Raw genomic sequence first — 21,021 nt, 5'->3', positions numbered from 1 at the left:
TCTTATATGTGTGTAGTAACAAATAATTTTAAAATAATAAAATTTACAATAGCAGCCAAAAAAAAGCTGAAACACTTGAAAATTTTAAAGAACCATGTGCAAGATTTATACATTAAATGTTGTTGAAAGAGACTAAAAGTATAAATAAATGGAGAAAGATACTACTGTTATAAATTAGAAGTCTGAATATTAAGATGCCATTCCTCCTGGAGTTGATTCATAGTCACATTCATCCCATTCCAAACTCTAGCAGGTTTTTATTTTAGAACTGGAAAGTTTAATCTTTATAAAATAATTATAAAGAATATATGTATATATAATTATAATACATTAACAAATAATGTAATGATTATAATATATGCTATACATAATTACATAATTGTACTTTATAAGACTTGTGAAACATATTTATAAAGTATAAAATTTATATATAAATTTAGGAAAAGAAGAGCCAAGACAATCTTGAGAAAGGAAAACAGAGGACTGACTGACCATATTTTAAGAGTTAGAATAAAACTATATTAATTAAGCCAATGAGATATTAGTATAGAGACAGACAAATAGATCAGTGGAATCAAAAAGAAAGTCTAGAAATAAACCCCAATATATAATTACTCAATTTTATAAAGGCACGAGTGCAGTTCAATAAAGAAGGAACCATTATTTTTTTTTTAAAAAAAGCAAATTTGTTAGGGTTCTCCAGAGAAACATAAACAGTAGGTACATATAGATATATAAAAGGAGATTCATTACAGGAATTGGATTGTGTGGTTATGGAGATGAAATTCCACAATCTGCTTCATCTGTACGCTGGAGAACTAGTAAAGTCAGTGGTATAATTCAATACAATTTTGAAGGGGGTGGTGGGTGCTTAAAGTCCTAAAGATTAAAGGCCCAAGAACGAGGAGCTCCAAAGTCCAAGGGCAGGGAAAGATGGATGTCTCAGCTCTGGAAAGGAGAGAGGAAGAGAGAGAAGGAAGTGGGTGGGAGAAGGAATTCACTGTTCCTTCACTTTTTGTTTTATTTGGGACCTCAGTGGATTGATGTTGTCCTCTCTCTGCATTGGTGAGGGTGGATGTCTCTACTCATCTACTGAATCAAATGCTGATCTCTTCCAGAAATATCCTCACAGGACACACCCAGAAATAATGTTTTACCAGCTATCTAGTCTTCTCTTAGCCCAGTCAAGTTGATACATAAAGTTAACTATCACAAATACTGCTGGAGGAATTGGCTTTCCAAATTGAAAAATAAAAGTTTACAAAATAAGTTACCATTGACCCCCCTATCTTACTTTTCACACCAAAATGAATTCAAATGGATCATAACATTAAATGTCAAGGCTTCTAGAGGAAAACAGATAAGTCTCCTGGTGTAGGCATATATTTCTTAATTACAATAAAGTTGCTAATCATAAAACTTGAAAAACTGGAATTAAAATCTTCTGCACATTGAAAGATAAAGAAGTAAAAAAGACAAACCACCGACTTGGAAAGTATATTCACAAACCATATACATGGCAAAGGATTTATATCTAGAACATATCAAGAAATCCTATAAGTCAATAATATGCAACTTCATTTCTTGAGCAAAAGATTTAGATGGATATTAGAAAATGAGATATCTGTATGGCCAGTATGCATATTAAAGTTTCTCAGTGCCATGTCTAATGCAAATGATACCCACAATAATATTTTAAAACTGAAGGAAAATAACAAAACACTTCACCTACTAATGTTAGCTAATGTTAAAAAACACAGAAAACTCCAAGGATTTATGAGGATGTAGAGCAACTGGAACTCTTGCATTGCAAGTCTGACATTGTACAACCACTTTGGAAAATGTTCTGCAAGTCTCTAATAAAGTTAACCAAGCTTTGATCATATGAACCAATAATTCCAATCCATATATGACTATGCATGTCCTACACAAGAATGTTCATTAAAATTTACTTTATGAAAGCTTGTAACTAGAAATAATCCAAAAGTTTAAGCAGTAGTAGACTGGGTAAATAATTTGACAGTTTTAAGACCTCCAAATACATCCCAAGTTGCTATGAATAGGAAGCAAAAATTTGTTCAGTGACTTGGTGAAACCCTAAGAGGAATCCCTCCTATCCACAATGGACTAAATCTATGTCCCCCAAAATTCATTTGTTAAAACCTAATTTCCAATATAATGGTATTTGGTGGTGGGGCATTTGAGAAGTTATTAGGTTATGAGGATAGAGTCCCAGGAATGGGATTAATGCCCTTATAAAAGGCCCAAGAGATTCACTCTCACTGACACTGAATCTGCTAGTGCCTGCATCCTGAACTTCACAGAACTGTAAATTCCTACAATTTCCAGAATTGTAAGAAATAAATTTCTGTTCTTTACAATCCATGAAGTCCACAGTATTGTATTATAGCAGCCCAAATAGACTAAGTTATACCCCAACACTTTGATTTTACAGCCTCTTTATGGGGGAAGACCATTGCTAGTTTAGGACAACTTAAAAGGAGCTTACTGTATCCTTTAGACTGTTACTATTGACCTTGAAGAGGTCAATCTCCTAAATGTTGCCATCCATAGACAATTCCACCATTCCACCTAAGCAGCTTCCTATGAGTTGTGGGAGCATGTGGTAAGGCTAGTGAATTTAGTGGCCCTAACGTCACACTTCAAGTATCATAAAATGAGTTCCCTAGTTCAAGGTGATAATGTGTGGAATACCTGGCAAATTATAATACATTCTGTAAGTCCATTAACGAAGACACTAGAAAAGGTAAAAGATAGTAAATTTGACTCTAGAATCTATTTCTATCTTTGTGAGATCAACTTCTTGCTCCCTCTATGACGAAGGGCCCAATATAAATAATAAGCCATCTGGTAACTAGTTGGTTTCCTTGGAAATGGTACAATTTTGGACTCAATATTGTTATCAATATTTTTAACAGGTTTTGCAATCTACAGTGATATGTAGTTAAACTTTGATGAGAGAAAGCACAGGCTATTGAGCTATGCATAGCCTCCACCCTGTCATGAGGGCCTCTATTTTACATGAGCTCACTAAAAAGTCAACAGAGTACCTGGAGAAAGGGACTGATATCAAATAATGGATATTGTTCCTCTAGTAATTAAAAGTGTCTGAGGTTGTGGATACCCTCTGATGGACATCTATGTAGACCTTGAATAATGTTATATTCTGTGCCAAGATATTCATCAGCTTACTTCACTCTCAGACCTCACTTCATTGTCACCACGCTTGTTCAAGTTCCTGGCTTACCACAGCATATAGTTATTGGTGTTGATGTTTACCATGGCCATCTTTATCTTATATAAAGTGAAAAACCAACCCACTTGGAATATACCCCAACACCACAGTATTTCTCTTTTCTCCATTTCTACCTAGTGAAAGAGCACTGTGTAGATTCATTCATAAACCAGACGTTTCTTTTTTCCATTAACTGGTCTTACAGTACTTTCTATGGCTGTAAGTAGGATGAAGAAGAGACAGCCAAGCTAGGAGTAGTACTAAAATCTAAACCACTTTGTGCAGTGTACCCATGCATTCTGGATCAGCTAGTGCTAGATTGCATGGTATTTCCACTTTGCAGTACAATGTTGCTGGAAATATTTCAATTTTATGATTTGGTAAATTATATAGCACCAAGTGTGTAACAAGCAATTTACATTGAATGCATACTTACTGCCCCCTAGCCACATATTCAGTTTCTCCTAGTGCCCAGTAGAAAACCAGGGGCCATTTTTCACATGGAGTATAATTGTCAGATGAAGGTGGCAAAGACATGACTTAACTCCAAGTCCTCTGGGTCTGCACTGTGGTTCTTCTGCGGGGGCTTGCTAAAAGTTTCATTCAACATTTCTATAGCATAGATGTTTCCAAAACAGAATGTCAACAGGTCACAAGTTCCAAATGACAAGGCAGTTTGCACTGCAGCCTGTACTTGCTGCAGAGACTTTGTTTCAAGGCCTACTCATAATCAGGGGACCTCCAGTTAACTCAGTAAACACCTTGAAACAGTGTGTCTAAATAAATGATAGTTACTCCCAAATCTAGAGTAGCAACATCACTGGTCTCTGATTCATTGGTGAGCAAGGCGAAGTGCAACAGTTTTTACTTTTGGAAGATACTCCAACATACTAAAGATCAGTGAGTTCAAAAACATCAGTGTGGCAGGCCTCTGAACGTTCATGGGCATTTATTGCCCACCATCTGGCACGCATGTATGATTTCCCACTCATTAGGTACAATGAAGAAAGTTTTATTAATATAATGAACCAGCATAATGAACGGTGGGATGTCAGGAAAGTCAAGCTCCTTTGGAATAAATTATGGACAGAAAACAGGAGGGTTAATATATAGTCTGGTGACAAGATCATAATAGTATACTGTTATCCCTAGCAAGTGAAGACAAAGAGCTTCTAACTAACTTTTCTCATAGCAGTAAGGGGAAAAAATGTCAAGTTAATATCTGTATACTGGCTATTAATGACTCTGTTGTTTTGCTCCAGAAAAATACCAACCCAGAAAGACAGTTGTAATTCACATCAATAAGTAAGTTTGTGCCAGTATATCCTAGAGCCATCTGGCTTTTGCTATGGTTAGACGAGATGAATGGCCCTCATTCCATAGGTCAAAAGACCATATTTTTAGAATCACTGAGCTAGGTGAACACTCCATTGCTTATCTGAACCATAAAACAAGGGATATTCCGGTAGGTAGAGTTCTCGGAGTTCAATCCCTAGACTAGAAGCAGCCCTATCATTTGGAAACATAGATGTGCAGATTGGTGAGCTCTATAAGAGACCTACTGAGGTGGACTTTTTGGGGCTGGTGGCCAGAATTCTGTTTCAACAAATCTTCAAAGTGTATGATAATGTTCAAAATCCACTGATCTCTTTACTTATTATACCTATACTGAGTCTTAATTTTTGGACAGGGTAAACACCACAGGTTGTGTTTGAGCTTTCACTGAATTCATTGTGAGATGGTTGTGAGTTATATATTTTAACCATTTATTTTATCAGTTTATGTATTACCCAACCTCCATATGTCCCCTCTTTGACTTGTAAAACATACATATATTTTCAGAACTTAGAGATTAGCATCAGTGAATAGCCAGTACCTGACTATGTCCAGAAGGTCTGTGTGTCTACATTTCTGTAATGGACAGAGCTGATGAGACATGGCCACAGATATCTCTGGGGAAGCCTTGAGCTATGATTTATAGCATACTCCACTGGTTACATTGTAGGGTCTCCTCTTCTAATCAAGGGACTCTAGGACCAAAAATTAGCTTAGGTATGGGTATTGTATAGGCCACAATATTCTACTGTAGTTAAGCAGATTTGTGCCGTCATACCTGGAATTTTTCTTTTGTGTGTGTAAAGCAATGTCTTACCATACTTGCAATCTATTTTATTTCTAGGGAACTTATGATCAGTTAATAATCTCCACAGATCCCTATGGGTCAAAATATTCTGATTATCACTCTGTCCCTGTGAATTTTTTGTAAAAATCATTTCCAATTTTATTGCTGATTTTTAAGTACAATCTTATTGTTCTCATTAAAAGCAAGGAAATCAATTCCATTGCATCAACTTCCACCATCTCTGACCTACAATAGTCATCCACCACAGAACTTATTATGGGAAATGGCACTCTTTTGTTAAGGAATTTTTTAAAAATCTTCTTTCAGTTTTATTGAGTTATAATCGACATGCAGCACTGTATAAGTTTAAGGTACACAGTGTAATGACGTGCTTACATATATTGTGTAATGAGTACCAGAATAAGTTCAGTTAACATCCAGCATCTCATAGATAAGTTTTAAAAAAATGTGTTTTTTTCTCTTCTTTCCTTTTTCCTTCAGTTTTTATTTTTTTCAAACCTCTTGTTTTGTTTGTGGGTGGTTTTCCTAATTTTATTTAGTCATATGTTCTTGTAGTTCACTAAGTTTCTTTAAGAGGATTATTCTGAATTCATCTGACAGTTCACACATCACTATTCTTTAGGATCAGTTATTCAAGCTTTATTAGTTTCCTTTGGTGGTGTCAGATTTACCTGACTTTTCATGATCCTTGATTCCTTACATTAGCGTCTACACATTCGAGTAAGCAGTCTCCTCTTTCAGACTTTCCGTGTTCATTCTGGCAGGTCTTCACCAGTACACTCAGGGCTCTGACTGTGTTTAGCTGACAACCTGCTGGGGCAGATGGGGCTTGCCATCAGGATCCATTTGGGGCAAGGCCACCTGCCCAGCTCTGAGGCTGGGGGGCAGTGCCGTTGGCTGAGGACAGTGGGTAGGCCAGCAGGCTTGGGGTCCTGCCCAGGTCTGTTGGGTGTGTTCTGCAGTTGCCTGAGTTCTCTAGTCAGGCTTCCTGGAGGGTCTGGACTGGGTGTCATACTCTGCAGTAGGCATGCTATGAATTAGCTTCCTTGTCCTTGTGGGATAGCAGAACAGGCCACAAGGCCTGTACACCTCATTGTTCAGGGATCAGAATTAGGCAAGACTGCACTGAATTCCTTGGCCAGATGGGTCACCATTTTATTCTGCAGATGCTGAAAACCACAGACTGTGCTATCTGTTTAAGTGTCCATGTGTGCAAGGCTGTAGGATGGCCTAGGCAGCTTACCGTGTCCTCTAGGTCCCTGGTCACGAGTCTGAGGCTGTGTTCAGCTGTGGACAGAACTGTGAATTAGTTTCCCTACTTGGGCAGGGTCCCCATGCATGCCCAAGGATGGCAGAAATCTTGTTTAGGTATCAAATGAGAACTACGCACCAGTTTCTCTGGCTGACAGGCCACTGTCTTAGCACTGCAGGTGGGTAGAGCTGTGGGCCAGGTTCTCAAGTGCCACTGTAATCAGAGTTGCAGGTTGAGCTACAGAGATTTCCAGGAGCTCTGGTTAAGTTTCCCAGTCATGTCAGGATGATGTTATAGTCAGCTTTGTGCAAAGCTATAAATGAACTTCTCTGCCCAGTTGGGGCTGAGGAACAGTCTCCAGGGTTGACAAGGCTTTTTTGGAATTAAATCAGACAGAACTATATGCTAAGCTCCCTAGACAGATGGGGCCACCATCTTGACTCTGCAGATGCAGAACCAATTGGCCAAGCTCTTCACTCAAATGCCACTTTAATTTGGACTGCATGGTGGGCTATCAGGATTCCTTGGAGCCCTGGATATGTATGCTGGTTGGCACACTTGAAAGCTATATTCAACAATGGACAGGACCACAGATTAACTTTTCTATCTGGGGAGTCAGGGCACAAAACAGACCCCAAGGCTGGCAGGACTCCTGTTTGGGGAGCTAATCAGGCAGAACTACACACCAAACTCTCTGGCCAGACAGGGTCACTGGCTTGACTAAGTGGGAAGAGGTGCTGGCTGGGATCTCTGCTTAAATGTTCCTGGGCCAGGCTGTTTCCCAGGTGCTCAGGCCTGGTTTTGTGGTCAGGTAGGGCTGGTAGCTACCCTCAGCAGTGAGCAGGGCCATGAGGTAGCTCCCTTTCCCTGGATAGAGCAGCAGAACCAGTTACAAGGCTGGCAAGACTCTCTGGGGCCTTGACTCAAGTTCCCTGGCTGAATGGAGCTGGCTTTGTTCTGTAGGCGATCATCACTGCCTGCCAAGTTCTCTGTTCAAGTGTTGCTGGGCTAAGTGGCTTTTGTGGCCTGGTGGGGCTGGGAGCTACACGCAGCAGTGGATTATGACTTTGCTCCCATGCCTTAGCAGAAGGGCCAACCAGGGAGCCCAGCAGGGCTCTTTGTTTGAGGTCCCAGTCAGGCAGACTTGTCCTCCATCAAGCTCCCTGGCCGTGTTTGGCCACCTCTTGGTTCTTCAGCTGAGCAAAGCTGCTGATTGGGGCCACTCTTGGATGATGTGACAAGGAACTCACTCTCCCAAGATCCCAGTGTTGGCTGCTTCAAGACCTTCCACCCTTTTCTGGCAAAATTCAATTCCCAGTAGTCAAGCCTTGCAGATTTCCCCGTGATCTCCATAAGAAGAAACCGGAGTAGGACTCCCCAGAGGTGACTTACAACCCTAGAGGAGCTGGAGGTCCACACTGGGCTCTCTTTCTCGCACTGGAGGGACTCTGTTCGGTGCTATGGCAGCCTGGGGAGAGGCGATGTGGTCAGTATGTAGCCAGTCCTCTCGGTAATGCATTCTGTCTGTCTCTGTGGTGCACAGGGGTGCTTGAGTCTCACCCTCACCCCCATCTTCTAGGATTTTCACAGGGTGTCCATTAATAGTTATTCTTGTGAAGGGGAGTGAAGTTGGGTATGGCATAAGTCACCACCTCGATGGCATCACTTTCCCAATTCATCAAAGCATTTTTCAATGTCCTGATGAAGTCAGTGTGCTCTGAATCGTCATGAAGTCAAAGAGAGTGTCTGAGCATGTCTGAAGTAGTTGCATTTAAATATCTCCATCTTCTTGAGGTTTTGTCCTCTTCTTCTAGAGCATATTTAATTCACTATTGAGTCCAGGCTTAAATTAGCCAACCTGCATGCCTATTAATATGGCTTCTAAATGCTTAAGGTAAAATATTGAATCATGAGTTCAAGGTGACTATATCCATGTCCATAAATTCAGGTTAATCAAATCTTACATTTGTTTTCAATTTTTGATCTAACGCCTCTAGCATCTGCTCACACAAATGCTCTTCAGATTCTTGCCTAAACAAATTTGGTGAATATTTCCTTTTTCTCACCAGGTCTGTGCTTCACATTATGATCTAATTCTCCCATGAATTTATATGAAATAAGTAGTGGTGGTAACTGATCCTGAGCAGAGTTTGGATCTCCTCTGATACAACTTTCAGGAGATTTTATGCAGGGAAAAAGCTAGTGCCCTTAAAAACAGGGAGAGCAGGTGCTTGTTGGCAAAGGAGTTCCAAGCGTATTTGGCAATTTAAAGTTCACAACAGTATTTGTGTCTGCTCAAATATGCTGTCCTATATTGAAAGTCCCACTTCTTCCAGAGCAGTGACCTTATTTAAGGTATTTGTAACACTTAAAATCAAGACTTGAGCTTATGTCTCAGCTATGATTGCCCTTAGACACCAACAACATATAGGTATTCTAATTTTTTACTCATATTCTGAGTTGGTATTCAGGGACATACATTTTTCATTTTCCTTGTTTGTGGTCTCCTTATAATCACTTTTGTCATCATAGCAACATAGGACCACAGGTGGACCTCCCAGTGTCTTGTTCTCTATTTACATTCCATTCCATTCCACCACAAGTGTTAATCTGGCTAATTGTGAATCTATTACATGCCATCAAATAGTAGGGCAAGAAAGTAATTTGTGATCTCCTTAAACATATGAGCTGGCAATACTAGATTGCCATTTCCTAGGGTCACACTGATACATGTTAATTTATCATTAAAAGTTTAAACAGGAAAGAGGTGGTTTATTCAGTTGATTTATTAGAGTTTAATAAAAGTATTTTTTAATAAATGATTAGGTTTGAGGGGAATCAACAATCATAAGTAAGTATCCCTCTTATCCCTGAGGGGCATAACTGGGGAGGCAGAGGGACTGGGTACTAGAACCTGGAGAGAAAATCTCTAGTTACATGAGAAATCCACTTGATAGAACCCACAGCCTTAATTAGAGAGATAAAATCAATCCATGGCAATTTAGTGGAGAGGCACTTGGGTGAAAAAATACTCTCCTTGCTCTCCGATATCCTACCAGTACCTCAAATTAGCTGATGCCTACCAGAATCCAGAGTTCAAGGAAGCCCACTGATGCAGTCTGTAAATTCAATCTTCCAGAGTTGTTGGAGAAAACTGAGAATGGGTCTAGAAAGAAAAATGAAAAACATCTAGGACATACTCCCATTTACTTAAGTTCTCTATTACATCTAAATCAACTATTATCTGACAGAAAGGTCTTATATATCCTTTGTTGAATTTATTCTTAATGATTTTTTTGGCAGGGTTACTATTGCAGCATCTCTTCATTGCACTTCTATTTGTTAGTATAAAGAATTGTAATGGAGATCAATATTTTTTTCTGTTTTCATTGAGGCATAATACATTGAACATTGTATTAGTTTCAGGTGTACAACCTATGATTTGGTATTTATATACATTGCAAAATGAGCCCCACAATAAGTCTACTTAATATCCATTACCATATATAGCTAGAAAGAATTTTTCTGTGTTGAGAACTTTAAAGATTTATTCTCTTAGCAACTTTCAAATATGCAATACAGTATTATTAACTATACTCACCATGTTATACATTATTTCCCCATGACTTACGTATATTATAACTGGAAGTTGGAACTTTTTGACTCCCTTCACCCATTTCACATACTCCTCAACCCCCACCTCTGGTAACCACCAATTAGTTCTCTGTAACTATGTTAAAAATTGTTTTTTTGATTCCACATGTAAGTGAAATCATGTGGTATTTGCCTTTCTCTGACTTATTTCACTTAGCATAAGGCCCTCAAAGTTCACACATGTAGTCAAAAATGGCAAGATTTCCTTTTATAGCTGAATAATATTATGTTGTGTATATATGCCACATTTTCTTTACCTATTCATTCACTAATATACATTTAGGTGGCTTCCATATCTTGGATATTGTAAATAATGCAATGAACATGGGGGTGTAGATACTTTTTGAGGTATTGTCATTTTCTTCAGATGAATGTCAAGAAGTGGAATCTCAGGATTGTACAGTAGTTCTCTTTTTAATTTTTTGACAAAACTCCCTACTGTTTTCTGTAGTAGTTGCACCCATAGTAGTTGGTACTGTGGTACCATAGAAGTTGTAGACCAGCAGTGCACAATAGCTACCATTCTCCACATCCTTGTCAACGCTTTTTTCTGGTCTTTTTGATAATAGCAATTCTAATAGGTGTGAGGTAACATATCGTTGTGGTTTTGACTGCATTTTCCTGATGATTACTGGCATTCAGCACTGTTTCATGTTCCTGTTAGCCATCTGTAAGTTATCTTTTGAAAAAAGTCTATTTAGTTACTCTGCTCATTTTTTAATTGGATTGTGTTTTTTTTTTTCTCTGCTTTTGAGTTGTATAGCTCTTTATATTGTTTGGCATGAACTTCTTATAGATACGTGATTTGCAAATATTTTCTCATTGGTAGATTGCCTTTTCATTTTGTTAATGATTTTCCTTTCATGTAGTGTAAGACAGTGGTCCAGTTTTATCCTTTTGCATATGGCTGTCTAGTTTTTCCAAACATTAATTGGAGAGACTGTCCATTTCCCATTTTGACTTGGCTCCTTTGTTACAAATTCATTGACCACAATATATGTGGGTTTATTTCTGGGTTCTCCATTCTGCTCCATTGATCTATGTGTCTGTTTTTAAGTCAGGACAATGCTATTTTGGTTAATATAGCTTTGTTATATAGTTAAAAATTAAAGCAAATGATTCCTCCAGCTTTGTTTTTCTTTCTCAAAATTGCTTTTGCACTTCAGGGTCTTCTGCCACTCCATACAAATTTAAGGATTGTTTGTACACTGTGAGAAATGCCATTGGAATTTGGATAGGGATGGCACCAGATTTCCTTGGGTACTATAGACCCAAATTTCTTATTTTTCTAATCCATTGGAACAGATTCTTTCCATTTGTGTCTTATTCAATTTCTTTCAATAATACCTTAAAAATTTCAGTACAGATCTTCCAATTCTTTGATTAAATTTACTCCTGTGTACTTTTTTCTTTTATATGTAATTTTAAGTGTAATTGTTTTCTTAATTTCTCTTTCTGATAGTTCATATTATATATTATATAGAATCACAACAGATTTTTATACATTGATTTTTGTATCCTGTAATTTTACTGAATTCATTTATACTAGAAGTTTTTGGCAGTCTTCAGGGTTTTCTTAGTGATTAAACAAGAATTATGAGATGCTCACTATGATAAGTATATTAACCATCTGCTGAACAAATACATTATTAACTATATTCTCTATATTGTACTTTTCATTTATTTATAATGAGAAGCTTGTGCCTCTTTATTCCCTTCACCTATAATTTTTACATATCTTCTTGCTGGATTGAGCACTTTATCATTATGTAATGTCTTTGTCTCTTGTTACAGCCTTTGATGTAAAGTCTGTTTTGTCCAATATAAACACTGCTGCCTCACCTTTCTTTTCGATGCCATTTCATGGACTATATTTTCCATCCCTTCACTCTCAGTCTGCATATGTTTTTAGGTCTGAAGTGAGTCTCAGATAATGGCCTAATGGAGTCTCCCTTGTATGTAACTCATTGTTTTTCTCTTGCTGCTTTTAAGATTGTCACTTTATCTTTAATCTTTGACATTTTAATTATTATGTGTCTTCATGTGGACCTCCTTGGGTTCATCTTGTCTGGGGCTCTGTGCTTCCAGGAGCTGGATGTCTGTTTCCTTCCCTAGACTAGGGAATTTCCAGCCCTTATTTCTTCACACAAGTTTTCTGCTCCTTTCTTCCTCTCTTCTTGTTATGGGACCCCTATAATACAAATGTTAGTCTGCTTGATGTCTCATAAATTCCTTAAGCTAACCTCATTTTTTTTAGTTCTTTTTTTTCCTACTGTGCTTTGATGAGTTCCATTGCCTTGTCTTAGAGTCCACTATCCTTTTTTTCTGCTTCATCTGGTCTCCCATTGAACGTGTCTATTGTATTTTTCAATTCAGTTACTGTATTCTTCATCTCTGTGACTCCTATTTGGTCCTTTTTACATTTTTTCTTTTTTGATATTCTCATTGTCATGCATTCTCCCAAGTTCAGTGAGCATCTTTATGACCATTATTTTGAACTCTTCACCAGGTAAATTGCTCATCTTCAATTCATTAAGGTTTTTTTCCTGAGGTTTTGTGTTGTTCATTTATTTGGAAGCTATCCCTCTGTTTCTGCATTTTGTTTTACTCCCTCTGCTGGTTTCTATGCATTAAATGAAACATCCACCTTTCCCAGTTTTGAGGAAGTGGTCTTGTGTAGCGGACAATCCTAATTATTCAACCCCGACCTAGCCCTTGGCTGTCTCTCTGACGGTTGTGATTGTCTAAACAACCTATTTTTAACAGCTCCCAGTAGTTGAGAGTGTGCAAAGACCTGTCAGTATCCCAAAGGGGAGGATCTCAGTCAGCATGTAGATTCCGGCTAACAGAAGCCAGACTCGGAGGCAGCAGTTTCTATAGTATTCAGTACTCCTGTGGGACTGCAAATGTAAAGCTCATTGGCTATGAGAGCCAAGTAATCTAGAATTGTCCTCTGGGCATCAGTCACAAAGATTGGGCTCCAGGAAAGTGTTTAGGCTCTTTTCTGTAGTGAGGCAGAAGGAGCATGCGAAGATGGCATCAATGTGCCTATATTCCTTGTGAGTACTTCTATAAGCCTCTAGATATGTGCCACACCTGAAGCCTGCCCCTCAGACTAAACAAACAAACAGAATCCTTCACAGAAAAACTATTCTGCTATCTGTGCAGATCCAGGAGTAGTAGCCTGCCAAGAACTGTCTTTCTGATTGTGGGTAAAATTGCAATATTTCCAGAATCTCTTGCCTGGCTTTAGTGCAAACAATGGGTGTTTCCAGAGGGTGGAGAGGAGTAGTCCATCTCCATATGAACAGGTAATTACACTGGCAAGAGAGGCTTATCTGGACTGAAGAGGTTGGGTGGGGGCTCTTCTACAACCTGGTCACCAGAGACACAGGGGAGCAGAAGTGAATGACTGGTTATAAGAAATGAACTTATTTCTCCCTTCGACCAATTTTGGTTTCAAAGGTATTTGCCCAGGATTTCCCCCAGGGGGTTACACTGATTATTAGAGTGTCTGAGACCCAGAAATGCAGTTCTCCCTGACCCCTGGATGTGTGTTTGTTTAGATGCCTACCCCTCAGGCCAATGCTTTAACATTACCAAATGAATCTCATTCTCTTAAATTCTAGGCATTATCAGCTGCTTTTGCACTAGGCTGTGGGGTAAATGACTCCAAGTGTGCCAGCCCTTTAATAGCTATTTTCCAGATTCCAGTGGTTTGTGAGTATCATGGATGTGACCCCATTGGTTTGCAAAGCTGGTTGTTTTGACGGCTTAATTCTCAGATGCAGGTCTTCAAAGTTGAAGTGCCCAAAATGGGTTCAAACCTTTCACTCCACAGGGAGAAACCCTGGGTTTTCAGTTCCTTTCCGATTGTGGGTCACCATACCAGGGATGGGGTTTATAGTGGAATTGTATCTCAGCATCACCTACCTGCATAGATGTGAGTTTCTTCTAGTTTACCCTATATATAATAATCACTTAGCTTTCTTAGGTTTCTTTCAGAGGAAATTTTTCCATTTACAGCTGTAGATCAGATGTGTAAGAGGGAGGAGGAGGTTAGGCTGGAGAAAGGAAAAACAAGGACATGCAAACAGAACAGAGAGATGCCATATGGGGAGAACAGACCCGGATGTCAGCCTCCTCCCTCTTGGAAAGAAAAAAGTTTCTAGTTGTCTATTATGTCACCTTTAGCCAATCATACCTCTCAACACCCCCCTAAGATAGCTTGCCCACTCCTCCCCCTCCTAATCCCTTATAAGCGCCCCACCTCCCTAACCAGGCGTGACTTCTCTGGCCTCCGGCAAGAAGGCCATAGAACCTCACCTGGGGGTATTTAAATAAATTACCTGGCCCTTTGTTGCCTCTCTGCCTGCTTATTCCAGCTAGAATTTATCTTACAGAGGTGAGTTCAAGATCTTCCTACATGGCCATCTTGAACTGGTGATATCATGATTTTATTTCCTATCTAATGTGTTAAATTTTCTTTTCAGTTGTAATAGTTTGTAGATTCTTTTGCCTTATCTATCAAGACATCTTTTCATCTGTAAATGTTTTTTCTTTTTATTTCACAATCCTTGTAAGTTTTCCTCCCATCTTTGTTTCTCACTGCCTCTTTGATCAAGTCTGTATCCAAAATGAGTCACCCAAAATGATTTGATCTTCATGGAATAACAAGCTTAAGTTTATGCAGCAAGCTCCTTTTCTTCTTTGCTGGGTTTGTTCTGTGGTGATTTCTTTTCATCTGCTAGTTTCTTGTGAGGTGCGGCTTAATTTCCCACCAAAGGGTTCTTCTGCTTCCTAACACCCACAGCCTACTTTCCTTCCTTCCCTACTATTGGCTTCTTGCCTGTTAGGCTGGAGAAAGGAAAAACAAGGACATGCAAACAGAACAGAGAGATGCCATAGGGGGAGAACAGACCAGACCCCAAGGTCCGTGCCGTATATGGAAAGGGGACAGCTCTTCCTGAATTCCATCCTTCTGATGTGCCAACTAAGACCCGGATGTCAGCCTCCTCCCTCTTGGAAATAAAAAAGTTTCTAGTTGACTATTATGTCACCTTTAGCTAATCATACCTCTCCGCACCCCTTAGGATAGCTTGCCCACTCCTCCCCCTCCTAATCCCTTATAAGTGTCCCACCTTCCTGACCAGGTGTGACTTCTCTGGCTTCTGACAAGAGGACCACAGAACCTCACCTGGGGGTATTTAAATAAATTACCTGGCCCTTTGTTGCCTCTCTTTGCCTGCTTATTTCGGCTAGAATTTATCTTACATATGGTGCCGAAATGCGGGAGGAGTGTGAGTGTGGGGCCCCAACCGGCCACCGGCGGCCCCGCCCCCTCCTTCCCGACCCGGGACCTCAGCCTGCTCTCTGCTGCATAGATTATTTTCTGGTGAGTCCCTCAGTTTCCCCCGGTCTGCTTCCCTTCCTAACTCTGTTTCACCTGGTCCGTCCGAAATCATAGCTACGTCCAGGTCTGGGCATTCAGCCCATCCATTGTGAGTATCCGGGATACTCACCCCTGGCCCTGCAGTGGGGGAGACGTCCCTCACCCAGGCTCCCAGGCCATCTCCCCTGACTTGGTGTACTTGGGATGCTGGGCGCTCCTCTCAGCAGGATATTTTTTGGGAAGTGGCGCAGACATGAGGAACCAGCCCATGAAAGCAGAGGCTCAGACCCCACTGCAGTGTCTCATTTCTAATCTGGCTACTCTGTTTGTCCTGGGAAGTCCGCAAATGGAAGTTAGTCTTCCTTTGCTCTGAGGCCAGGCCTCAGTATCCCTTGAACAACCAATCTCTCTGGCCCCCTGAGGGAACTTTTGATTTTAGCCTCCTTACCGACTTAACTAATTATTGCCACCAGAGCAGAAAGTAGAATGAAATCTCACATGCACAGGCTTTTTGGACTTTGCACTCCCGTCATGACCTTTATGTTAAGTGTGCTATAACTCAGGTTCTCCTGGCCTGATCTCCAGGTAAAGATTGTCAGCCTCTTACTCTGCCCAGTCCTTGTTCCCTTTCAGATCCACCAGAAGACCTCAGTCGCCCACCTCCCTCAGCTCGCAATCCCTTCCCCCTCTCTCCACCACCATCTCTAAGTCCTTTGTCTTCCCACGTGTCGCCTCCATCTTAAAGTCCTGCATTCTCAGCCATGCCGTTGTCCTGCTCTCCTCTTACAGTGGCTGCACCACCCCATTCCCCTCTCCTTCCACCTTCACTGCCCTCTTCCCCCACCAGAACATGCCCCTCCCGCCCTCTAGTTTCCAGAAGCCACAGACAAGAAGCTGAGAAGAGAGACGGCAATTAGATATCAGTGACTCAAGTCTTTGTATCAGTTTGTCTATCTGTGTATATGTTTTTGTGAAAAAAGTGTTGCTGACTGTGGTTGTTGTGTCACGGTTTGTGCGTTTGTGTGTCTGGGTGTGTAGATGAAAAATATTTTATTTGGAGATAGGTGCTTGTGGGGATTGGGCATTCTGGAATTTCCTGGGAATCTAGTGAAGGATGTTAAGCATGGAAGCTAGTTTGATTTGGCTGGGGCGGGCATGTCCTGGTTGTTGTCGGCTGCCTGGGTTTGCCTGGAGTCATTTGGGTCGATGTCTGCTGGATCTTTTGGGAATGGAATGCTTGGGGGCTTGGCTTTGTCTAAGCGTTCAGTGGGGGTTTTGTGGGTGATCCAGCATAGTTGCTAAAAATGGATGGACAGGCCTGGCAAATGAATATCTTGATAATAATACTGTATTAATGTATGACAGTGTGTATGTATGCAGGCAGTCTGAGAGTTTTTTGTGGTGGCCAAAATTCTTGAAGTTTGCTAGGTTATATGGATGTGTTTTGTGCCTGGTGGGAGATTGCCGTAGGGCACATTTCCAGGAAAGATGATATACGTTCGTGGGTGTGTCTGTTTGAAGGGTGCTGGTGTAGCGGTTTGCAGTGGCCTGTTTTTCAGTGTTCACTGAAAGTTAAAGTAATGGTTTTGGATTCTAATCAAGACTACTTAAGAATTTGATATGGTCATGCTGTGTAGAATTGGAGCAGGTGAGTCTCGGTATTTGGTGCGCAGTGGGGTTGGAGTTTTGTTTTCAGTTGAAAGGACAAAGTTTTCTTCACTGTTGGTCGGCTCTTGGTGTTGAGGGATTGCAGAAAGTTCTTCTGGTTGTTTTGTCGGAGCTGTTTCTTATGCTTGAAGTCTCGGTGGGTTGTTGGAGTCTTTGGGAAAGTGGGATCTTGGTGTTGGGGGGGCTGGAGTCTGAACTTTGATAACAACTGTGTAGCCTTCTTTGTTTGCCTTTGGGGTGCTTTGTTGTCATTCTGGTCGGTTGGATGGGTGTTGCTTCATGGTGGCCTGTGGTCCTATTTGGGCGGGTGCCTTAAGACTTTCTTCTGGCGACTTCCCAAGGTCAAATTCAGAGGAGTACTTTTGCCTCTGGTTGACTCTGATGTTTTCCAGGGGGCCCCTGGAACATGTCAGAGGAATTTTTTTTTCTCATTGGAGAAAGTATTTGGCTAATTTGGCTTATTTGTCTGATGTATACTTGCCTGCTTGATTGCCTGGAGAGCACTGTCAAAGGAAATGGTGCTGAACTTTGTTACTGAATGTTTTGTGTTGCAGAAATATCAGAATTTCCTTGTGTCAGCTGTCTTGCAGTAAGCTCTCATCGGATCTTTGACCATTGTCATTTGTGGGTCTTTTGCCATTTATGGTCACTGTTTTGTTACTCCTACACTAGTGAAGATCTAGATTTCAGCAGAACAGGAATTGGTTACACAGGCTTGAGTAGGCTAAAGAATATGATTTTGTGGCTTTTTGTTTCAAATGTTGTTGATAAAGTGTTTTGGGCTTTTTCTCTTAAGCTGACAACAGTTTAGTAAATGACTGCCTTTATAAGCAGAATTGAAACTATTTTTTTCTCTACCTAATCCCTCCAGAGTTTAAAAATTCTCAGTAACTATTTGTATATTTCATGGCAGTATGTTTATTTGCATAAGTTCAGTGAGAACCTGTGTTCCTTGTAAGAGGACCAATTAAAAACATAGGTTATACTACCAGGGCTTTGACTGGAACGTCATACCTGAGAGACACGTGTGTAAACTCAGATATGAACAGACAGCTTTAAGGAACTAAGATTGACTTTGTAAAGCCAACAAAGCCCCTTGGAAAAACTGGCCTGGTACCTTCCTTACAGAGTTCCCAGCAGCCTTACCAGGTGAGTAAGAAAGGTCACTTCCTGGCAGGTGCAGGAACCTCAAGAAGAGAGGAATTCACCCAAATGTACAGGTACTGCAGGCACAACCTGATGGCAAGTCTGGCTTGGCTTTCTGGCCTCAAGAGGCCCTTAAAACTTCAATCTGAAATTCCTTACAAAAAGTTCCAGCAAAGCATATTTAAAAGAGCCCATGTAATCAATTGCTTTTCTTGCTGCACTTATGCAAATAATCAAGCCAACTGTTAATTATTTTCTTAATCTAATTACTTCTAATAAAAATAAGGGTGATTTTAGAGAAAAGTATTGTTTCAATAATGCAGTCTTATCTATACTAAATCCTAATACTAGTCATTGAAATGTAAACTCAATCCAGAATTCCAGTTCCCTATAATGGCCTGGCTAATGCCCCTACTGGGCCCCTTAATAACAGTTTGTGGTTTACTCTTAGTTTCCCCTTGTGTCCTCAGGTTCCTCCAACAGCAGCTGATCCAGATGACCCAAGTAGCCACCAACCAGATATTACTTCACCGTTATGCACCTCTTCCCACTGAACCCCTCCCTTCGGCCTCATACCAGCCTCAAACCCCCACGACACCCCCTTGTCAGCTGGAAGTAGCCAGATTGAGTCATCGCCCATTATGACCAAAAGGCTGGAATGTTAGGCTGGAGAAAGGAAAAACAAGGACATGCAAACAGAACAGAGAGATACCATAGGGGGAGAACAGACCAGACCCCAAAGTCCATGCTGTATATGGAAAGGGGACAGCTCTCCCTGAATTCCATCCTGATGTGCCAACTAAGACCCAGATGTCAGCCTCCTCCCTCTTGGAAAGAAAAAAGTTTCTAGTTGACTATTATGTCACCTTTAGCCAATCATACCTCTCCGCACCCCTTAGGATAGCTTGCCCACTCCTCCCCCTCCTAATCCCTTATAAGCGCCTCACCTTCCTGACCAGGTGTGACTTCTCTGGCTTCTGACAAGAATGCCACAGAATCTCACCCAGGGATATTTAAATAAATTACCTGGCCCTTTGTTGCCTCTCTTTGCCTGCTTATTTTGGCTAGAATTTATCTTACATTGCCTACTATTAGCAGCCTACTATTTGGCTGCTAGCACTGCTGCCAAAACACCTGGAATTTATGATTCTTGGCCTGGTGAAGAATGGTGTCTTTGCATGGTCTTCGCATATGGGTTTAGCTTCAGCGTCATTCTCAGGTTTTTCCATGGATTCTTCTTTAGGACTCTGTGATAAATCTTCTTGTGCGGCTCTCAGAGGGATCTTTGGGTCTCTTGGCTTTCCGAGATTCTGCCAAGGTCTGTATTAATCATCTTGAGCATGGGAAGGTTGTATTTACTCTTGAGGGAGGCAGCTTTACACCAAATGCCATATAGGCCTTCTAACTTGTGGAAAGAACTTTCAGTCCAAGTGAAGAAATGTTCCACATGCCCACCAGGAGCGAGTTACAAAATGTTTCTGGTGTTTACATTAAGCAGAGTAATTCCAGGGATATTTCTGAAGGACTTAATTAGAACATTGTCCTTATTATAGGTGATGCAAGGCCTCCTGTGCTATACAATGATGGCTTCTCATTTTGTCCTTGTCAGCTCTCATTTGCTGAGAGGCATAGATCTTTTTGATATCATTCCATGTCCTAAGTTTCTTATGAAGCAAAATAGCCTCCATGGTCTTTTTATAGCCTTCAACTTTGTCTTCAGCAACCGAACGACATTCAGAAACTTCTTCAGTTTGATGACCTTTAGATGTGACCAGCACTAGTAAGGCCAAGGCAGCCAGGGCAGAAGAGATGGCTGCTCACTTCTGTGCTGTTGCCTCTGTGGTACCAATGGCTCTGGGCTTTGGCTAATGCAAACATGTAGCTCCACAACACATTTTTCCAAAAGTGCCCTGGCCAGAACTGTAAGTCCCACCACCTGGAACTCTGGAAAGTTGAACTGTAGCTCTGCCAGTACCTCAAGATCAGTATTGGTGATAACTTGTTAATTCACTGACATGAAAGGGATCTCTGTTGTTTTTCAATGGGTTGGTATGAACAAAGTTCACAATATCTGGTCAAGTGGGAACCTTGAACACAGCAGGTACAGTGACATTTTTACCACATGACTCCCCTTTTTGGAGTACACAGATATCAATAGATAAGCATATTCCATGGTGGGAAGAGAAGGCCATGTTCCCCTCAACTAGACAGCTCCCTCAGGAAAAGCTCCCCATCCCCATCTTATTGGGCTGGCTAAACTTCTCAACATATATTGAAAACAAGGGGTGATATCAGGACTCCTTGTTTCATTTTTGATTTGAACTAACTATTTTACTATCTCATTTTTTATATGAAGAGGTTTTACAAAAAAATTTATCAGGTATCTTTATCAATTGCAGCATAAAAAGTTACTTTAAAAATTAGTGACTGAAAACAATGAAGTTATACTATCTCATGTTACTTATGGATTATGAATCTTAGAGCAACTTAGGAGTATGATTCTTGCTTGA

At 40.5% G+C, this 21,021-nt stretch overlaps 1 pseudogene; it reads right to left on the bottom strand.

The window, feature by feature from the left end:
* Positions 1–19,624: 19,624 nt before the first annotated feature.
* LOC140850530 (large ribosomal subunit protein uL4 pseudogene) lies at positions 19,625–20,684 on the bottom strand (annotated as a pseudogene).
* Positions 20,685–21,021: the final 337 nt, after the last annotated feature.

The sequence above is a fragment of the Manis javanica genome, chromosome 7 (genome assembly GCF_040802235.1).
Source record: "Manis javanica isolate MJ-LG chromosome 7, MJ_LKY, whole genome shotgun sequence".
NCBI lineage: Eukaryota > Metazoa > Chordata > Mammalia > Pholidota > Manidae > Manis > Manis javanica.
Note: the sequence above shows the minus strand (reverse complement) of the source record. Positions and strands in the feature narration are given on the sequence as shown.